The sequence below is a fragment of the Dendrobates tinctorius genome, unplaced genomic scaffold (assembly GCF_039654945.1).
Source record: "Dendrobates tinctorius isolate UK_male_01 unplaced genomic scaffold, ASM3965494v1 ptg000086l, whole genome shotgun sequence".
NCBI classification, from domain to species: Eukaryota; Metazoa; Chordata; class Amphibia; order Anura; family Dendrobatidae; genus Dendrobates; species Dendrobates tinctorius.
In genome coordinates, this window is record NW_027361754.1 from 3,785,925 (window position 1) to 3,808,406 (window position 22,482).

At 43.6% G+C, this 22,482-nt stretch overlaps 1 protein-coding gene across 31 annotated transcripts in view; it reads left to right on the top strand.

Annotated features, from left to right (window-relative positions):
• The window catches only part of PKNOX2 (PBX/knotted 1 homeobox 2), a 485,162-nt gene that overhangs the window by 261,086 nt on the left and 201,594 nt on the right, over positions 1-22,482 (top strand). For all 31 annotated transcript variants that reach the window (XM_073584917.1, XM_073584921.1, XM_073584907.1 and 28 more), the window contains one exon: positions 15,071-15,130. The gene's annotated coding sequence lies outside the window, so the exon portion shown is untranslated. The remainder of the gene's footprint in view (positions 1-15,070; positions 15,131-22,482) is intronic.

A 22,482-nucleotide genomic window follows, 5' to 3' on the forward strand; every position in this document is an offset into this window, starting at 1 on the left:
GATTCTGTCGGCAGCACAGGTCAGCAGCTCTTTTTAAAGGGTTTTCATTCGGCGATTGCCAAAGCAAAAAAAAACCCAAAGCATCTTATTGTGGGGGTACGGGATGTATGACCCTCACCTTTGTGCTATTGAGGCTATATCATCAAATACTTAAGCCCAGACATCCTCTTTAAACCTTCACCCTAACAATATGACTCTGCTTTCCCTGACCTAGCCAACACAGCAAAGTTGGCAAATGTTCCAATGGCCAGTGTAGAAGTGAAAAAATTGTTTTTACACTGTGTATGGCCACAACAACAATAAATAATATTGAGTGTACCCACAGTAACAATAATGATGTTTAAATATGTAGTCAGATAACGTTAAAGATGCCATATATGAGTAAGAAAAAGACAATTTAGATCACTTGTTTTCTCATGATACACTTTAACTAGAAATGTGACATTTTTTATTGGTGTCTGCTGAAAATACCAATTTTTGTAGAATGTTATGTTTATCATAGCGTAAAAATTATTATGTAGACTGATGGGAGAGCAACTCTGCATATATTGTAGATTTGTGGAGTTTTATAAAAAATTTTATTGCTGTAAAAAAAAAAAAAAGACAAGAAGAAAAAAAAAATTTTTGGAAAACCAATGACATTACATGGTGCGCAGGTGTAAGCTGTATGTACAATGTTTAACAAGTGATCTTACCCCATGTCCACAAGGGGGAGAAATCTGTTTGGAGCTTGTTCTCCTCCTCGCACCTTTCTTGGCTGCAAACATAAATTTGTACAATTGTAACTTGTCAGAAAGTTTTGTAAATCAAAATTTAAGTATGTAGAAGCGTGTACTGATCTTCAGGCGTCAAACACGAGCCACCTGTGTGCCATCGTCATTTACCGATTTGGCCGTGTCACATGGGGATGTCCAAAAATGCACGGTGGCACGACTGACAAGTGATCTAAACCCGACCCATACAATTGTATAACACTGTAAAGAGAGAAGGAAAGGAATGGGCCAAAAAAGGGGATCACCTGAGGCAGGATTTCAGCACCAAAAAATTAACAATCTTTAATAAGACACATGAGACAAGCACATAAACAGTTAAAAACATTAAAGCCCGTCACACATGTGACATACAAAAGTCATTAGGTTCAGAATAGAACCAAAGTCTCATAGCTATAACACTGCACAAAGAATAATTATGACCATATAAATAGCATACCATAGTCAGGACACCTTGCGGATACAGTTGATGTTACAACCCTATGCACATTATATACATATGGAAGCTGAGTAAAATAACTCTATGGTTAAATATTGCCAGAGACAAATACAGCATTTCTCATATGCAAACAAGGAGAGGGCATATAAAGCGTGTGACCAAAATAACTTGCTCCCATAAGAAATCCCTGGTCCTTAACGTAGTTTAACAAGTTCCTATACAGAGTTATAGAAACATGGCTTCAATTGCCCCTGAATGCCACACCATAACCACCCTTAGTGAACCTACAGGAATAAGCAATTGTGACTAAAATGGTTATTGCAACAAGTCCCTAAATTGTCTATACAAATGGCCTATATGTAAGGCGAGGTGAGATCTAAGGGAAGATATTTCACCTACAATCCCACCATACAATATCAACCTATGCAATACCTTACTTTTTTAGGCACGCAAGATCCAATGGTAAATGCTAAAATAGCCATCTATAAAAGGTATAGCGCATATCCCTAGGTAGTCTATGCCAAATGGCCATCAGTAATGTGGAGTGAAGCCTGAGACAGCAGAGATCAAAATTTAAGTATGTAGAAGCGTGTACTGATCTTCAGGCGTCAAACACGAGCCACCTGTGTGCCATCGTCATTTACCGATTTGGCCGTGTCACATGGGGATGTCGGAGTTCCGCTCTCAAGCAATATGGCCGATATTTATGATCAATCATTGATTTTCTGTTTTATGGGACCAACATGTGCCGAATGTGGGAATGTTGGTTCAATCTTCATCATATTTTCTTTGGTTTAGTTTCCTAGTAACTGTTCATTGCTTTAAATGCTTTGGCAAGATTGGTCACTGCTCCACCTTCCTGTGTCTACTACCACTACAGACTGCTGATGGACAAGGGAGTCAGACTGGCACACCAGCCATCTGAAGAACCCTCTCGTGGACCCACAATACTAGTCTGAATTTGTATAGGACGCATCACGTTGATGCTACGTCTACAGGTACCCGCCATGATACGTTCACAATTTCCATGTATCGCTCGCCTGTCCCACAGTTCATGGGTCCAAGCAGATATCGGTAGACATGACGCCTCCAGCGCTGCCCACCTCTCAAGCCTCAAGTGAACAGTGCCGGAATAACCTTTTAAAGTCTATTTCGTACGGGATGATGTGCACAATAGATGTAGGGTGGCTCTCAGAATCGTGGCTGCCATGATTAGTTGAGTGCTTCCCGGTATCACCTGACTCCTCTTATTCTTTTCCATCCTTGATTGATGGTCGCGGGTTCTTGTTTTTTTGTTTAGTTTCTGGAGTAGTTTGTTTTCTTCCTGTCATCGCTGCACAATGAAAAATGACTCCTTTTAATCTGAAATGTAGTAATTCAATTAAACGCTTTCATAAAAACAATTGTGTTTATACAACAGGAAGATAATAAACTCCACTTCGCCGCCTTCAGCTCTAAAAAAATGACAAAGCAATTCCAAAAAGTATTAGCAAAATGCCTGCATGTGTTCACGGGTTTACAATGGCAGTCCACAGACTGGTATTGTGAGACCCCAGCCCCTGCACCAGGGAGGTGAAAATAAGGATCGGGAATAAATAGCTGATATCCAGATCATGTGAGAATGAACGGAGGTGACGGCGGAAGTCCAATAAGTGCCATAGTATGTGAACAATACTGTGTACAGACACTATATGCCAGCACATGGAGTAACTATAGGCACCTTCTTTCTCCATACCGGCCCACACATGGCTCTGTTGTGTGCATGGAGAGAGGCAATCCGGGCACTGGTTTGTGAGCAGGGTCAATGATGTCACATCTGCAGATATGCATGAGCAGAAGGTATCTTGCACCTGCCTTGTTCTTTAGCAATATGAGAGGTGCACCCGAGCCAGCACATATCTGTTGACGTGACGTCACCGTCCCCATTTGCTTTTGCATCAGGTGGTGAGCAGGGCCAGATAACCTTAGGTGGTTGTCCAAGCATAAAAAAATAGCAGTCTTCCAGCAACAGCGCCACTTTAGTCACCTGTGTCTTTATTAGATACATTGAGACGTGAAATCATTGGAGAACCAATCTGTTATTCTATAAAGAAAATCAAAAAAGGGAAAAACCCAAGAACTGATCTTTTGGGAAACTTCTGCATCATGCGTTTTGTTGATGAAATTCTGTGGATTTGCATTGCAAGGATATTTTTCACATCTGGCAGCTTTGCAGCCTTTTTTCTCAGTATCGTATCTGCAGCAAAATCAACATTTGCCCCCTGCAGATTTGACCATTTGCATAGCAAACTGAAATCCAGTGTGAATGTCACGCAAAGAATTAACACCCTTTTGCACATTTCAAAATTCTCTCCACGTGTCAATTTCCTCCAAGAAGTTTTCAGCAGCATCGGGATGAGATTTCATGGTCTTATCTGCATGTTAACTTTTTACCATGAAAATGCAATCAAAATTGCAGGCAGCATGTTATAGAGCAGGTGGAGTGGAGCAGAGTGATAGATTTGTGAGAAAAGATTCAATATGGCCTGTATTTTCATCGTTGAAACCTCTGCTTTTTCTGTGGGTTTTCAGTTCAAATGGGGGGTCCTATTGGTGTTTGCATCAGTCTGTGTATGGAGATTGCTGTCAGTCACTGAGACCGCCCACTGGACTGAAAACCCCAGAAACAGCAGAGATTTACATGATGACACTGGGTATACCAAAGTTTGTTTGTTTTTTCACAAAACTATCCATCAATCTAACTGCATTTGCATGGTGACAGGTTCACTTTTAAGCTCTGGAATTTCCGCTCAAAAATTCCCATGGACAATCCGCTGCAAATGTTCACAATGAAATCTGTGATGAAAGTCTGCTGCCTAAGTGGACGTAAAATCTGAATGTCGGTCACTTTATGCTGTGGATTTTCTCCGCATTGCATGGATGTGATTTTAGGAAATAGGTTATCAAAATTATGTCTATTTACTCTAGAAAAAAGAAGACTTTGGGGAGACTTAATATATATGTACTAGTATATCAGAGGGCAATACAGAGATCTCTCCAATGAACTGTTTGTACCAAGGACTGTGACAAGAACAAGGGGGCATTCTCTTCGTTTGGAGGAAAGACAATTTCTGCACCAGCATAGAAGAGGGTTCTTCACAGTAAGAGCAGTGAGGCTCTGGAATTCTCTTCCTGAGGAAGTGGTGATGGCCAGCTCACTGAATGAATTTAAGAAAGGAATGGATGCTTTTCTTGTGAGTAACAGTATAGAAGGTTACGAATAACAGAATATTATAGGTAGATAGTTGACCCAGCTTAGGGGAAGGAATTTTTTTTCCCTATGGAGAAAATTGGCTTCTACTCTGTGAGGTTTTTGCCTTCCCCAGGACCAACAATGCAGAACAGCTGCACTAAAAATAGGCTGAACTAGATGGACATAAGGTCTTTCTTCAGCCTTCAAAACTATGTATGTTACTATGTTGTATTTTGCTGTAATACACAGAGGGATGTCTGCACCCAATTCTGCAGAGTTTATCAGATTTGGTTTCTTCATTGTTACATTTATTTGCACGGATGCAGACCTTTCTGAGTATTGGACATATAAATCTGTAAGGCATGGGCATTGTGCTGCGCAGGGCAGAGAAGCATTGTTGCTGGGATGATCCTATGACACGATGATACAGTCGATAGTATTAGGACTTTCCAATGGCTCTTCTGCCACCTCAGCCCATTATACGCAGCCGTCTCTGCAGGTATCGGCTCTCGGGAAGGACACCGGCTGCAGACAGACTACTCGTTACAGTAAAGCCATAGATAACGTCCAGAGCTGCAGTCGGATTTGTGCAGAACATAATGACAATTGAATTACATTTCCAAAATCCCTTCCCATGGTATTGTGCAGCTGAAGCCAGAAAGACACTGTGCGGTTTCATACTACCTGCAAAATGTTTTTCAGGTGAAAGAACAAACAGATCATAAAGGGCTATTGGCAGGATTATAAATTAGCTATCCGAAGGATAGATCACTGAGATCAGGGTTCCAGAACCCCGAGAACAAAGCTCTGACTGCACCCCCAATCTGGCAGTGGTTGAGGGGGGTATGATTTTGGGAATAATCCTTTTGGATCTTCCTGTAGCAACATGAAAACAATCAAGCTGATGAATCTCGTGATCTCATTGCATGTATGTCTGGGGGCCCACAAAGCAGTTAGCATGCGGCTCCTGCATATACAAAGGGCGACTGTGATGCAGCCACTTATTAAAAGGCTGTATTATTAAAAATTCATTGCAACTTATAAGCTTAATGGCCTCATTGTTGTGCAGCAAACAAAGCAATTAAGTGATAAGAGCAAATACATTATTGTATCGCAGCTTTATTTATTTTTTTTTTACGGACTCCTCGATCTCGATCCATGACAGCTTGATTGATGAACACTGTAGGAAGATCGATTTTGTGCAGCCTAGATAGATCTATCAGGGTCTTTTCCACCATTATCTTGCTAGTATCAAGCCATCGGATTGCTGGTCTTCCTCTTCACATTGTTCCTTCTATTCTCCCGACCATGATGTCCTTCTCCAGTGATCATTCTCTTTGTATGATGAGTCCACAGTTAGCAAGTCGTAGCTTGGTGATCCTTGTCATCCATGGTATTGATAACCACCTTCTCCAGCATCACATTTCAAGTACATCGATCCTTCTTCTGTCTTGTACATCGCAATTATGTACCATAAAATCTCCATCACAGTTGTCTCCTATGAAGAACAAAATTGCAGGAGGCTATGATGGAAATCATGGGACATTCGCAGGGCGCAACTTTTTCTCTCCATTGAGAATTGTTAGAACAGCTTAGGCTAGTTTCACACTAGCGCTTTTGAGCGCAGCGATGGCCTGCGCACGGCCGCCGCTAAGCCCCACCCCCACCCCCTGCCGCGCCTCCGCCGGTAGCTCCGCCTACCGGCGCAAGACGCTGCATTTGTCCTGCGTCCCCTATCTTTATCACTGGGGGTGCAGGCCGTGCGCAGTATGCGTTTGGCGACGCATGCGTCCTTTTGACGGTGCGCCGACCTGCGCCAAACGCAACCTGCTGCAGTTTGGTTGCGCTCGGCGCACCGTCAAAAAGGCGCATGCTCCTCCAAACACATACTGCGCAGGCCGTCGCTGCGCTCAAAAACGCTAGTGTGAAACTAGCCTTAAAGTGTAAGTGAGGCGACAATGATCTGATATCAATTTTATTAATTAACTAGCTGAAGAGCCCGGCGTTGCCCGGGCATAGAAACTGACTACCGGACTACTACCCCTAATATCCCACATCATTCCGTCAGAGCCACTCGACTACTTCCGCTAATATCCCACATCATCCCGTCAGCCAGAGCCACCGGACTACTACCACTAATATCCCACATCATCCCATCAGCCAGAGCTACCGGACTACCACTAGTAATATCCCATATCATCTTGTCATCCAGAGCCACCGGACTACTACCCCTAATATCCCACATCATCCCGTCAGCCAGAGCTACCGGACTACTACCCCTAATATCCCACATCATCCCGTCAGCCAGAGCTACCGGACTACTACCCCTAATATCCTACATCATCCCGTCAGCCAGAGCCACCGGACTACTACCCATAATATCCCACATCATCCCGTCAGCCAGAGCCACTGGACTACTACCCATAATATCCCACATCGTCCCATCAGCTATAGCCACCGGAGTACTACCACTAATATCCCACATCATCCCGTCAGCCAGAGCTACCGGACTACTACCACTAATATCCCACATCATCCCGTCAGAGCCACCGAACTACTACTCCTAATATCCCACATCATCCCGTCAGCCTGGGGTCAGAACAAGATCACTGAGTGGAACGGTCCTAACTTCCATACCGGTGATTCCTTTAAGAGAGGTCTGGGGTCAGAACCAGAGTGCTGAGTGGATTTGCCCTGACTTCCATAGCAATAATCCCTTTAATAGAAGACTGGGGTCAGAATCAGAGCGCTGAAGGATTTTCCCTAACTTTCATACCGGAGATCCCTGTAAGAGGGAAGAAGTGCTTATGGAATGGAGGATGTGTGATGGGTATATGGGCACTGGACTATGGGATGGAGGATGTGTGATGGTTATATGGGCATGGGAGGGGGTGATTCATTTCTATCATGTGCTCTCTGCTCCTTTCTGGGGGGGGCGTACAACGGCTGGGAACTTATGTTCCCGGGGATGCTAGATTTCTCCCACTCGGTCAGTGTCTGTTGAGGTGTTGTGGAGTGGGAAAACTGTTGCCCATGGCAACCAATCACAGCTCAGCTTCTTTTAAACAGATCTGGTGAAATGAAAAATGCTTAGTGATTGGGTGGGGCTATGTGGAGTGGGCGTGGCCGATACACACATACATACACTCATTTTTATATATATACATTACTATGGGAGCAATTCAATAAGAAGGGGAGGAATCCAGACAAATTAGATACAGTTGTGGCCAAAAGTATTGACACCCCTGCAATTCTGTCAGATAATACTCAGTTTCTTCCTGAAAATGATTGCAAACACAAATTCTTTGGTATTATTATCTTCATTTAATTTGTCTTAAATGAAAAAATACAAAAGAGAATGAAGCAAAAAGCAAAACATTGATCATTTCACACAAAACTCCAAAAATGGGCCAGACAAAAGTATTGGCACCCTCAGCCTAATACTTGATTGCACAACCTTTAGCCAAAATAACTGCGACCAACTGCTTCCGGTAACCATCAATGAGTTTCTTACAATGCTCTACTGGAATTTTAGACCATTCTTCTTTGGCAAACTGCTCCAGGTCCCTGATATTTGAAGGGTGCCTTCTCCAAACTGCCATTTTTAGATCTCTCCACTGGTGCTCTATGGGATTCAGGTCTGGACTCATTGCTGGCCATCTTAGAAGTCTCCAGTGCTTTCTCTCAAACCATTTTCTAGTGCTTTTTGAAGTGTGTTTTGGGTCATTGTCCTGCTGGAAGACCCATGTCCTCTGAGGGAGACCCAGCTTTCTCACACTGGGCCCTACATTATGCTGCAAAATTTGTTGGTAGTCTTCTGACTTCATAATGCCATGCACACGGTCAAGCAGTCCAGTGCCAGAGGCAGCAAAGCAACCCCAAAACATCAGGGAACCTCCGCCATGTTTGACTGTAGGGAACGAGTTCTTTTCTTTGAATGCCTCTTTTTTTCTCCTGTAAACTCTATGTTGATGCCTTTGCCCAAAAAGCTCTACTTTTGTCTCATCTGACCAGAGAACATTCTTCCAAAATGTTTTAGGCTTTTTCAGGTAAGTTTTGGCAAACTCCAGCCTGGCTTTTTTATGTCTCGGGGTAAGAAGTGGGGTCTTCCTGGGTCACCTACTATACAGTCCCTTTCATTCAGATGCCGATGGATAGTACGGGTTGACACTGTTGTACCCTCGGACTGCAGGGCAGCTTGAACTTGTTTGGATGTTAGGCGAGGTTCTTTATCCAACATCCGCACAATCTTGCGTTGAAATCTCTTGTCAATTTTTATTTTCTGTCCACATCTAGGGAGGTTAGCCACAGTGCCATGGGCTTTAAACTTCTTGATGACACTGCGCATGGTAGACACAGGAACATTCAGGTCTTTGGAGATGGACTTGTAGCCTTGAGATTGCTCATGCTTCATCACAATTTGGTTTCTCAAATCCTCAGACAGTTCTTTGGTCTTGTTTCTTTTCTCCATGCTCAATGTGGTACACACAAGGACACAGGACAGAGGTTGAGTCAACTTTAATCCATGTCAGCTGGCTGCAAGTGTGATTTAGTTATTGCCAACACCTGTTAGGTGCCACAGGTAAGTTACAGGTGCTGTTAATTACACAAATTACAGAAGCATCACATGATTTTTCGAACAGTGCCAATACTTTTGTCCACCCTCTTTTTATGTTTGGTGTGGAATTATATCCAATTTGGCTTTAGGACAATTCTTTTTGTGTTTTTTCATTTAAGACAAATTAAATGAAGATAATAATACCAAAGAATTTTTGTTTGCTATCATTTTCAGGAAGAAACTGAGTATTATCTGACAGAATTGCAGGGGTGTCAATACTTTTCGGCACAACTGTACTTTACAATGTATGCTGCATCTTATGCAGAATACTGGCTGCTGTAAGCATCCCCACATCTCCTGCTACCCTCGACTTAAAGGATCCCTCTCTGCCATTTCCTAATAGTCACGCATAGATCTCACTTTACATGAAGCTCGTCCATTGTCGACTGCAGACTAGATGCTTGGAGATGTCAAATGCTTACGCTAGCGCCTCCTAGAGGTCAGATGACAAGCCAAATAGATGAGTTATTGCATGCCTTTAATTCAGGGGGTAATACGTCTCTCAATACCTTAAGCTAGTGAAATCTCATTATTGGTATGAGGACGTATCTGGCCGGCTCTTGTGTTTCTACATCAGTTACTCGGTGCGCCACGTTCTGCTTGCCCAGGGCTTGCTATGTGATGACATTTGTAAGTTAATTATCTCTTAAATCCCCCCGACCGTTTAATTTTCTACAGCTGCTGGTGCTTACTCCTCTTTTTTTTTTTTTTGTCTATTACTATATGCATGGCTTTTTTTTCCCAAAAGTTGCACTTGGAAAAGTCATAATACAATTGCTTCAACTTAGAAGAAAAAGTTAATTTAGAGAAACAGCTTGGTTTGTATGTTCATCCAAATAAAGCACAAAAGTAAAATCGCTCCTGGTGTAATGACCGAGACAGGAAACCGAGCCTGAATTTGTGGAAATTTCAGCACAGTGGGGGCAGTTTAATAGCAAGGTCATTGTAGACCCGGCTCCAATCCCAGCATCTTGTACTTGTGGTTTCGGGCAAGTTCTTTATTTCTTTGTTCATTAGGCACAAAAATTAGAGTGTCAGCTCTGCAGGGGAGTAATTAGTTTCTGTAAAAGCCTTATGTAGTGTCCTGCTCAACCGCTGCTATTACATTCTTCACTCCCCTAACGGAGACTCTCTTGCATCACAAGCAGCAGCACAGGGTCTCGAAAATAAATAACCCTCCTGGATTTTAGTGATTGTCGAGAATCTACAAATGAACTAATTCTAAATCACATTTCCTAAAGTCAAACAGCAGTTTACAGACTGAAATCTACAGCTGCAGACCCGGGAGACTCGTAATGTTCAGAAAGACTGCTGACCCCTCTGCTTTGGTGAAATATCTCCTAACAGCGCTCAGAAAATGTCCATTTGTGGGAAGTGTTCACCATTGGGACCGGCGGGATAATAATTGCATTACGCTCTTTCTGCAAGATCTCTCATTGGCACCTTACGAAGCCTGACTTTATGTCGACCCAGTGCACCTCAGTGAGACCGGCTGAGGCACAGGGTAGACTAGTGATTGCAGTAGCAGACATCTGACATCTTACAAGAATTGTAGTTTATACACTCCTTTACAGCACCTAATGTTATTACACCCTCAGATAGTGATGAGTCCAATAGGTAACATGAGGAGGCTCACAGACCCATATAGCCTCCAACGCAGAGCCAGACTGGGCTGACATAGGCCCACCAATAGCATTGACTCTTGGAGCCCAATGTTTAGCTACATACATTAATGACCTGACCGTAGTATGAAATTTACTTTTGCTTCCGTATAATATTAATTGACTAGTTTGCTGAATGATTAGATGATATCCTTTCCTGCAAATAGTGAATTAAGTGCAATAGCACTTCTCGTCAGCAATACTTCACAGGGGCCTAGCAGAGGATTCTCCGGTTCCCCTGTGGGCTAGTCCCAGCCTGCCTCCAAGTTACCGTACTTTTGAGCCTATGGAGAACCCAAAGTTTGGAGGACATACAGTGGGGAAAAAAAGTATTTAGTCAGTCAGCAATAGTGCAAGTTCCACCACTTAAAAAGATGAGAGGCGTCTGTAATTTACATCATAGGTAGACCTCAACTATGGGAGACAAACTGAGAAAAAAAAATCCAGAAAATCACATTGTCTGTTTTTGTTTCATTTTATTTGCATATTATGGTGGAAAATAAGTATTTGGTCAGAAACAAGCAATCAAGATTTCTGGCTCTCACAGACCTGTAACTTCTTCTTTAAGAGTCTCCTCTTTCCTCCACTCATTACCTGTAGTAATGGCACCTGTTTAAACTTGTTATCAGTATAAAAAGACACCTGTGCACACCCTCAAACAGTCTGACTCCAAACTCCACTATGGTGAAGACCAAAGAGCTGTCAAAGGACACCAGAAACAAAATTGTAGCCCTGCACCAGGCTGGGAAGACTGAATCTGCAATAGCCAACCAGCTTGGAGTGAAGAAATCAACTGTGGGAGCAATAATTAGAAAATGGAAGACATACAAGACCACTGATAATCTCCCTCGATCTGGTGCTCCACGCAAAATCCCACCCCGTGGGGTCAGAATGATCACAAGAACGGTGAGCAAAAATCCCAGAACCACGCGGGGGGACCTAGTGAATGAACTGCAGAGAGCTGGGACCAATGTAACAAGGCCTACCATAAGTAACACACTACGCCACCATGGACTCAGATCCTGCAGTGCCAGACGTGTCCCACTGCTTAAGCCTGTACATGTCCGGGCCCGTCTGAAGTTTGCTAGAGAGCATTTGGATGATCCAGAGGAGTTTGGGAGAATGTCCTATGGTCTGATGAAACCAAACTGGAACTGTTTGGTAGAAACAAAACTTGTCGTGTTTGGAGGAAAAAGAATACTGAGTTGCATCCATCAAACACCATACCTACTGTAAAGCATGGTGGTGGAAACATCATGCTTGGGGGCTGTTTCTCTGCAAAGGGGCCAGGACGACTGATCCGGGTACATGAAAGAATGAATGGGGCCATGTATCGTGAGATTTTGAGTGCAAACCTCCTTCCATCAGCAAGGGCATTGAAGATGAAACGTGGCTGGGTCTTTCAACATGACAATGATCCAAAGCACACCGCCAGGGCAACGAAGGAGTGGCTTCGTAAGAAGAATTTCAAGGTCCTGGAGTGGCCTAGCCAGTCTCCAGATCTCAACCCTATAGAAAACCTTTGGAGGGAGTTGAAAGTCCGTGTTACCAAGCGAAAAGCCAAAAACATCACTGCTCTAGAGGAGATCTGCATGGAGGAATGGGCCAACATACCAACAACAGTGTGTGGCAACCTTGTGAAGACTTACAGAAAACGTTTGACCTCTGTCATTGCCAACAAAGGATATATCACAAAGTATTGAGATGAAATTTTGTTTCTGACCAAATACTTATTTTCCACCATAATATGCAAATAAAATGAAAAAAAAACAGGCAATGTGATTTTCTGGATTTTTTTTTCTCAGTTTGTCTCCCATAGTTGTGGTCTACCTATGATGTAAATTACAGACGCCTCTCATCTTTTTAAGTGGTGGAACTTGCACTATTGCTGACTGACTAAATACTTTTTTTCCCCACTGTATCTACCTTTCAAAACCTGCGGCTTCTCATCCCTTGAAGTAGAGATTACTATCAGGTGACTGGTCATCTCACAATGCAAGCACAGGGTAACATGGTGGCTCACTAGTGGTTAATGCTGTTGCTTCCTATGACCATGGTCCTGGATTTATATCTAGCCAAAGAGCACATTTGCATAGTGTTTGAATAACCAGTGGGTACTATAGACAGCAAGTGATGAAGATGAGCAATAGAATAAAAAACAGGGATGTCCATGCCGGGATCCGTAATATCCACCCTGGGCTATCTTTGATGGAAGATTAGCTCCCTTTGGGCTGCAAATTGTTGCTTAGTATATAAAACTCTTAGCGCCACTGAGAGGTTGTAGACTGTGCCGGCATCCAACTGAAAAGGATGTATGGGAGGAACCTTCCCATTCAACCAGTGGGAGTGTTCTTAGAAATGACTGTGCTGCCCGAACACTTCTCCACCCACTTGTCCTCTTCAGTTGGATGACAGTCTACAGCCTCGTGATGATGTTGCGCTGAACATACTTTCTGAATGAACTAAGATCATATGTGTATATAGATAAGAAACCAAGTATCTGTGGTTTTCATGGACAACACTCAGAGTAATGTTATGTTCCATGTCCTGGTCCTCCTTTTTGGCTTTTTTATCCTTTTTCAGAGATTTGTTGTATAGTTTAGGATATTTGTATATCTTCTGGGAAGGATACTATTGCGTACTCTGATATAGTTGTGTATTGTCATCTATCAGGTGTAATTGTGATAAATGCCGTAATATCATTCTTTTATCGTGGCTGTCATGTGCAGGAGATCACTGGTATAAGTGATTGCACCCAGCCTTGGTGATGATGGCCGCATGTCTTCCGTCCTGTCGTACTCTGAGGCTCTCAGTCATATTGTCATTTTTCTATTCTTCAGGCCACTGACAGCTGTGTAATAAGAGCACACATGGTTTGCCTATCAGTGTGAAGTGGTGATCCCATCAGCTATAAAGTGTAATATTAGAAGTGCACAGATTTCTTATTGTTAATGTCAAGTGGTAATGCGATCACTTCTCAGCTATGAATAATGGCCTTTTTTATGATCTCTGCGATTCGTTAATGTCGTTGCCAGCATACCAAGAATAGGGAATTTTCCTGACTCCGAGCATTGCTGCACATAACGTTGTCACAAGCCCCAGACTCCGGTAAAACGATGACAGGACGGATATTTCTCAGTTCGTCGTTATGATTCTCAAATCAAGTACATGAAGGTTTACTTCTATGGTTTTCTGTCGAATGTTATCTTTTCACGTCTCTGTCCATGGTTATCATCATTACTGCTACAGAATAGGCCAGAAAGGAAGATGTGGGTCCTAAGTCCCAGCGCACTGACCATAGAAATGATTGGAGAGAGCTGCACACGAGCGCCAGTCTCTCCATTCCTGGTTCCTCTTTCTTAACATCAATGCCAGTCTCAATGGTGGGACCCTCATCTATTGGACTTATCCTCTTAATATGTCATGAATGCCCACGTTGGCACAACTCAATTAAAGGTGTTTTTAAAGGGCCCCCAACATCTTAAAAAGCTGTTGCACATCAATAGGATACACCATTATTTATTCAACAGTGACGCTCCAACCTTTGCGGCTTCTGCCTATCTCAAGAGCAAAGAGGAACCATGACCTCAAATTATGAGGTCTTCTCATCTGAAGATCATGGTGGGTCCCTGCAGTGGACCCCCCACTAAATAGAATGTTTTACACCAAAATATTTTTTATGCTTATGGATGATTTTAAAAGAATAAACCAAGGAATATTCACCTTTCAGCACAGGCCATTCTGGATGTATCCATTGGCTCCGGAAGTGATGCCTTCTCCATACGGAAGTCATCAGGACCGCTGCAGCCCATGATTGGCTGCAGCGGCCATGTGACTTTATGACCTCCTCATGAGAAATACATCCAAGGATGTACTGTTCTAGTCACCTGACCGCTGCAGCCAATTGCAGGCTTTAGCTGTCCTGGAGCCTTCTGGGGTCAGCGAAGATCTCCAGAGCAGGCTCATGCTTAATCCGCCTACTTGCTTTAGGGCGAGTATGTTCCATTTATTTTTTAAACACTATGCTTTCCTAGAAAGTAAAAATGATTTTCGTGACAGATGACCTCTTTAAATTTATCATGAGAAGTTCTTTAACTTTCTAATAAACTTTGGGGCGCATTTACTAATTCTTTTTAACTCTTGGCCGATGTAAGCTTAAGCCAGACTTTCTTTTATGATAACTTTGGACTTTAGACACTTTTGTAGAACTTTTATTAGCTAGATTTACCTTTTAGTCATTATTTAATGTCAGAATTCTGACGTGTACAAAACAATCCAGGCGTTATACATATTTAGTTTCATTGTATCTCAAGATATTTGATTTTCTCTTTTATTTGTTTTTTTTCTCAGGTTTCAACAGGATTTTCTCAATGATTTGATCAGTCCAGGTGCATCGTTTTCCATTGAAAGGTAATCTATGACTTGATTTATTCCCTGCATACAAACTGTGCTTTTCACGAGTAAACCAGAGAAGTCGTCTTGGTCAGTAGCGCTTGTTTTAGGACAGTATTGTCCAGTAGTGTTAATTGGACATGGAATATGCACTTAAAGGGTATTTTAAAGTTTTAGAAAAGTGGACCCCAAATGTTTCCTGTAATGTAAAATCCCGAAGCAGGACAGTACTTGCTGTCCCCAGCTCTCCTCTGGTGTGGTGACGTAACAACGACAGCACACATCACCGCTGCAGTCAGTCACTGAGCTCAGCGACTTTGTGAGTGTAGATGGCACGAGCAGCTGAACTCAGTGATTGGTTGCAGTGGTGAGGTGCGTCATAAGGACAAATCCTGAGAAATGCAAACGCATGGGAAAACTCATTATTGGTACAAAAGCCACAGTCACACGTGGCAGAAAATCTCCAATTGTGGCCTAGATTCCCATAGCGGAAATTTCTACAATGTGGTTTACGCGGCTAAACTTTTTATGTATAAGTTAGCGTAATGGAGGAATAACATTTTATTCCTCTATTATGCTTATTTATATCTATCAGGTTACCCAGCTTTATAAATTTTTCAAGCCTTACTTCGAAAATGGGAGGGAGAGGTGTGTGACCTTATGAAAGTGGGTTAAAATGTGTAATTAAAAATGCTAGCTGGGTGCACAAAAAACAAGCCATCACATTGGTCCTTTGAATGAGAAATAAAGCTTTAGATCTCAGAAAATGGCAACACTAATTATTTTAAGTCACTAAAATAAATTTAAAAAATTACAGAAGTTTGGTGTCGTTGTAATCATACTGACTTGCAGAATCATGATGATAGATTACTTGTTTTCCGCCCCATGAATGCTGTAAATACAAAACCTTAAAACAAAAAACAATGGTGGAATTGCATTTTGTTTACCATTTCAGTACATTGAAATTGGAATTCTATTCCTATTCTTTCAGTACATTGTACAGTAAAAAAAACAAGCTTTTGTACGGCTATGCCGCCAAAAAAAAATAGAAGGAAAAATTAAAATAGAAAAATCACCTGATCATGAAGTTAAAGGTGTTATGCAATTTTAGATGTTCTGGCATGAGTATGTTTTAAAGGGAATTTGTCACCAGTTTTTTGTTACCTAATCTGAGAGGAGCATAATGTAGAGATGGAGACCCCAATTCCCCTGAGGTGTCCCTTACTGGGCTGCTTGCTATAGTTTTGATACAATCAATATTTTACCATCAAAAGATTACTGCTACAGGACTAGAAAACCTGCTGCCATGTAGTCCAACTACACCCCCTCCACTGATTGGCAGCTTTCTACCTGTGCACAGAAAGTTGCCAATCCATGGTGGAGGGCGGGGTTATACTGTGAAAGCTTCCAATCATTGGTGGAGGGCGGGGGTTATACAGGGAAAGTTGCCAATTGGTAGTGTGGGTGGGGATATTCAGGGCAGGGCTTACCATTAGCAAACTGCTAGATCTGCAGAAGAGAAAATGGGGATTTTATCAAAACTACAGCAAGCAGTAAATTAAGTGACATATCGCTGGAATGAGGGTCTCTGTCTCTACATTATGCTGTTCTCAGACGGAGATGCAAAACCTGTTGACATATTCCCTTTAAGTGTTTTATAGAGGGGTTTCGACTACCGAGATCACATCTGCTTCCGGGAGCAATTTGTAAAATTATTTTTTTTGTATGATGAATGTGGTCACGCTCCACTTTACTTTTGGGAGGGGGTTTCTTCTTGTCCTGTTTCTTCACTCATCAGTAAGTGCAGTAATCTCTTCAAGTCGTTGTGGTGGGGAGCAGGAGCCATTTACATGCAAGATGCGGCATTAATATTGATGTGCTGTCAGGTAATTTCTCCCAGTGCCGGCAGCATATAAATACCATTACGGAGCAATTAGTCAGCATCAAGCGGAGTCCTGATTGAAGAAAACTTTGTCAAGTGTCGCTTACCTGCTCGTTTCCTTCTGTCAGTCAATCCACCAAATCAGAATGTTGCCTCTTCGGAAGAGATTTTCTTCTGCTGTTATCAGCTCTGCTAATACTCGCGGTCGCCCCTGTGCCTATTTAGTCATCTACATAGATGTCTTCAGGGGACATTATGTTAGAAGTCTCTTCTGAGGATGTCACATGTGGCAGACAAGCCTTGAAGACATTTGCATCTCTTTTAGAAGTTGCGGATTAGTTTGTGCCCTTGGAGCTGGAGCTGATTTGTATGCCGCTGACGTATCAGAGGAAGAGTGTGGCTGTTTTTCATTGAGAAATCACGATCTCTGGATCTCGTCACCAAAGTCCTGCGTTTGTCCCTTCTTAGTTAGTGTTGATGACCCATTTTTCACCTGGATTATATTTTTAGCGGATGCTGGGGACGTATCTCAGACTTGATGTGGATGGCAAATTAAACTATAATACTACACAGCGTGTAATAAGACCTAGAGCCATGTAATCATCGCACCGTCCAGAAGGGAACAGAAATTGGAGGATTACGTGGATGATAATGAACGAGCTGCAGGGAGGGATAAGAGGAGAAAAATTTATATCTGATCTCCTATATAATTGTCAGGGCAGATATTAACCTATCTGTCATCAACCTATGTGTAATACTAAATGCACGTATACATTGATCAGATCAGGGTCTTATTAAAGATTGGATGTCAAACGCTCAAAAGTTCTTCAAATTTGTAATATACTTTGGCTCTCATTCATCAAGCCATTTTCTTTCTCCCCTGTAATTCTGCTTGAAATGTCCCAAAAAAGTGTATAACTAATATAATTTTTACACCCATCTTGAGCTTGGGTGGGACAGGGCCTGATAAATTCATAATGTTTTCATTCACATGTGATGAGAGACTAGAAGTATAGAACCTTGGCGGCTCGCTGGCTATCCCCGGACGGCGGCTCGCTGGCCATCCCCGGACGGCGGTTCATTGGCTATCCCCGGACGGCGGCTCGCTGGCTTTCCCCGGACGGCGGCTCGCTGGCTATCCCCGGAGGGCTGCTCGCTGGCTGTCCCCGGAGGGCTGCTCGCTGGCTGTCCCCGGAGGGCTGCTCGCTGGCTGTCCCCGGAGGGCTGCTCGCTGGCTGTCCCCGGAGGGCTGCTCGCTGGCTGTCCCCGGAGGGCTGCTCGCTGGCTTTCCCCGGAGGGCTGCTCGCTGGCTATCCCCGGAGGGCTGCTCGCTGGCTGTCCCCGGAGGGCTGCTCGCTGGCTATCCCCGGAGGGCTGCTCGCTGGCTATCCCCGGAGGGCTGCTCGCTGGCTATCCCCGGAGGGCTGCTCGCTGGCTGTCCCCGGAGGGCTGCTCGCTGGCTGTCCCCGGAGGGCTGCTCGCTGGCTGTCCCCGGAGGGCTGCTCGCTGGCTGTCCCCGGAGGGCTGCTCGCTGGCTGTCCCCGGAGGGCTGCTCGCTGGCTGTCCCCGGAGGGCTGCTCGCTGGCTGTCCCCGGAGGGCTGCTCGCTGGCTGTCCCCGGAGGGCTGCTCGCTGGCTGTCCCCGGAGGGCTGCTCGCTGGCTTTCCCCGGACGGCGGCTCGCTGGCTATCCCCGGAGGGCTGCTCGCTGGCTGTCCCCGGAGGGCTGCTCGCTGGCTGTCCCCGGAGGGCTGCTCGCTGGCTGTCCCCGGAGGGCTGCTCGCTGGCTGTCCCCGGAGGGCTGCTCGCTGGCTGTCCCCGGAGGGCTGCTCGCTGGCTGTCCCCGGACGGCAGCTCGCTGGCTAGCACTGTAGCCTTGCAGCGCTGGAGTCTTGTGTTCAAATCCCACCAAAGACCGCATCTTCAAGGAGTTTGCATGTTCTCCCTGTGTTTGTGTGGGTTTCCTTTTGGGTTCTCCTGTTTCTTCACACACTACAAGGACATACAGAATAGGGAATTCAAATTGGGACATAGGGAATAGGAATAGGGAATGTAGATTGTGATCCCCAATGGGAACAGAAATAATGTCTGTACAGCTCTGTGGTATATAATGGCGCTACAGAAATGAGCAAAATAAAGTAAGTAAACCTATGGTGTAAAGTTTATCTTCTGTATCTTTGGGTTGTCCACCAGCTCAAACTCAGGAACTGAATGCTGCACCTGCATTAATGAAACATACCCTAAAAGTAATTGGTGATTTCTGCCTTTGCATGGTGTGCTTGGTTGATGCACAGCTCTGATTTTGCTGCGTAAAGCTTGTGTACGTGTGTCAGTCTGTGCAGTAGGTCGCTATAATGGAGCCCGTCTCCGCTGTGACCCACACATACTTCTTTTCTCACTGTCCCTTTTCCAAACAATTTTCTTCTTAAGCAGCAAATGAATATTTTGCGTAAAGCCTCCCCTGCAGCTGTCGAAAGGATTTCATTCCTTCAGCCGTTTACTATTTTTGATAGGGCTGTTAACGGCTTGATTTAGGGATCAGCTGCGTAATAAATTGTTTCATATTTTGGGCCTTTTCTTTTTTCAGACTTCTTTTCAGATCTCACCCCTGAGGCTTAGAGCGGTGTTTGAGACATGTCAGCACCGTGTCCCTCGGCTCTCCGTCATGTCAAAGCTTTTGCCTAATCCCTCGCCCACCCAGAGCCGGCTGCTACCAGCACAACCAAGTACCTGTTTTGTGATATGAAACACACCCCGGCGCAATAATACCTTCCAGATGTGTCCGAGCCCCATAACAAGGGCTGCGTTCTGCCCCAATATCTCCTCCACTTTACTTTTACAAATATTTCCCTGATTAATGTATTCTGGCTTTAATATACTCGAAAACTGTTTCTATTTATTATTTAATGCACGCTGCTGGAATACTTTCTAGAGTCCTCGAATGGGCTGAAAATGAGACGGCAGAGCAAAGGCAACTTTATAGTCTTAATAGCTTAAGGCTCGTTAAGGATTTCAGATTTTTCTGTTTATTTCAGACCCTTTTACTATGATGATGGTGTCATTTGTCCATCTGATCAGGAATTTCATCATTAGGATAAATCTCCCTCTATCAATACTTACAGACTGATGACAGATGCCGGATGTGTCCAAATGCACAAAGTGCAACTCTATTTAAAAACGCAAAAAAAGTTAATGAATTTTCAGGAAAGTGTGTATAAGGAAAAGAACATAAGCGCAGGAACTAGTGCACACTCAGCCGAAATGAAAAATACAAAAAGCTTTATTGAACATAAATGCCCGACAGACAAAAAGGCATACAATATAAAAGCACAATTAAAATAACAACATGCAAAGGCAGATCAGACCTGTCATATTAGGTAGATATAAAATTGACAATCGTGGGTGTCTGTCGGGCATTTATGTTCAATAAAGCTTTTTGTATTTTTCATTTCGGCTGAGTGTGCACTGGTTCCTGCGCTTCTGTTCTTTTCCTTATACACATCTACTTCTTGGCGCAGAGTAGCACCCGGTCATCTTCATCGTGCATATCTAATGTGGTGCCCATCGTGTTTTTTGTATTTTCAGGAAAGTGGTGATAGGAACAGGAGCTGCAGTCTTCCATTGTTCATTAGTGTGCAACATGCAGCCATTGGGCACATCTAAAATGTCTGTCATCTTAAAGCGGTTGTTCACAAGTAGATGTCTAGCAGAAAAAAATATGGAGTCCTAAATTTATTCACCCAGTAAATCCCCTTCGGCTCCAGCGGTCCCTGCTGACAATAACCATTAGTCACCTGATTAAATCTATTTCTGATCAGGTGATCCTACACTTGTCCTGCAGTGATGACATTGTGTGTGTCGATCTTGTGACTGCTACAGCTAGTGATTGGCTGATGTGATCATATGGATCATCTAAGTGATATCCTCATTGGAGGACAGGAAAAAGATCTTCGGTGAGGCGGAGGAGTTTATGGTTGAGCAAATATATATATTTTATATAATTTTTCAAAAATGTTCTGCCATTTATTTTTACTTTTATTAATTCCCTGTGTATTTGAGTCTGCAAATGGAATCCAGACTATAAGCAAGTCTGAATCCTGGCAGAGAGATAAGACAAGTGTCTCATACTATCCTTATTGAAAAAATGACCAAGTATGGGATTGACAAGGCTATGGTTAGGTTTCTTCATAACTGGCTCAGTAATTGTACTCAAAGAGTAGTAATAAATGGTTGCACACCCAATTGGAAGAGTGTTTCAAGTGGGGTACCACAAGTCTCTGTCCTGGCCCCAGTGTTGTTCAACATTTTTATAAATGATCTAGATAAGGGAACTGAAGGTAAACTAATCAAATACACAGACGAGGCAAAGTTAGGAGGGATAACACTAGAGAAGACTGAGAAAGGATTCAAAAGGATCTAGATAAGCTTGAACAATGTGCAGTGACTAATGGTATTTAACAGGGAGAAATGCAAGATTCTACATCTGGGCAAAAAAAACTAAAATCACATCTATAGAATGGGAGGAATAGAACTAAGTAACAGCACATGTGGAAAAGGCTTGAGTACACTAATAGATTACAGACTGCACATGAGTCAACAGTGTGATGCAGCAGCAAAAAAGGTAAACACGGTTCTCTGATGTATTAAGAGAAGCATAGAGTTTAGATCACATGGAGTAATTATCCCCCTTGCAGTGAAGAGGCAGGGACCGACAAAATTCAAACACAAAAGTCTCTTTAATGTGTTTCCTCACAGCAATAAAAGTCTAATCCACACAAGTGCATATAACTTCCGTGCATATAACTTCAGTGCATTAAATTAGTATCCATTTCACCATTTGCAGAATATATATTATATGGCATCCTCCATTTTATAGAAACTTAACACGCCAGTCTTCCTCTGACTAGTTCACGTGGGTGTCTGTGCGCCATATCCAGGACACAGGATTACATGTTACTGGCACTACACACACTAGTCCTCCTCTGACTAGTTCCCTTGGGTGCCTTGCACCGCTGTATCCCAGTCTCTGTTCACACAGCATTTTGTGTTGCAGACACTACACACGCCAGTCTTCCTCTGACTAGTTCCCGTGGTCTCTTTACTCACACAGCCGTACACAGTCCAGGATATCCTCCAGATTGCAGCCGGGCACCATATCCACCTGATTATTACACACGCCAGTCCTCTTTCGGGCACAGGACATCCACCTCCGGGCACAGGACTGTCCACATCCGAGACCAGTTACCGTGGACGAATTGCATCGCTGCGTACGCTGCAGCTGCCAGGCTATTCAGCTGCCCTGGCTGCTGGCTCCACTGGCCTGCGCTACTTCACAGACACAGCCAGCACTCTGCAGGCCTCTGCTCTGCACATCAGCACACACCAGACTGACACTGATTCTGCACCTGACACACCCATACCCCTTACTACAGGGATTTTAACTCAGAACCTGTGGCGTTCAGCCACACGGAAAATCCGGACCGGAAAGGA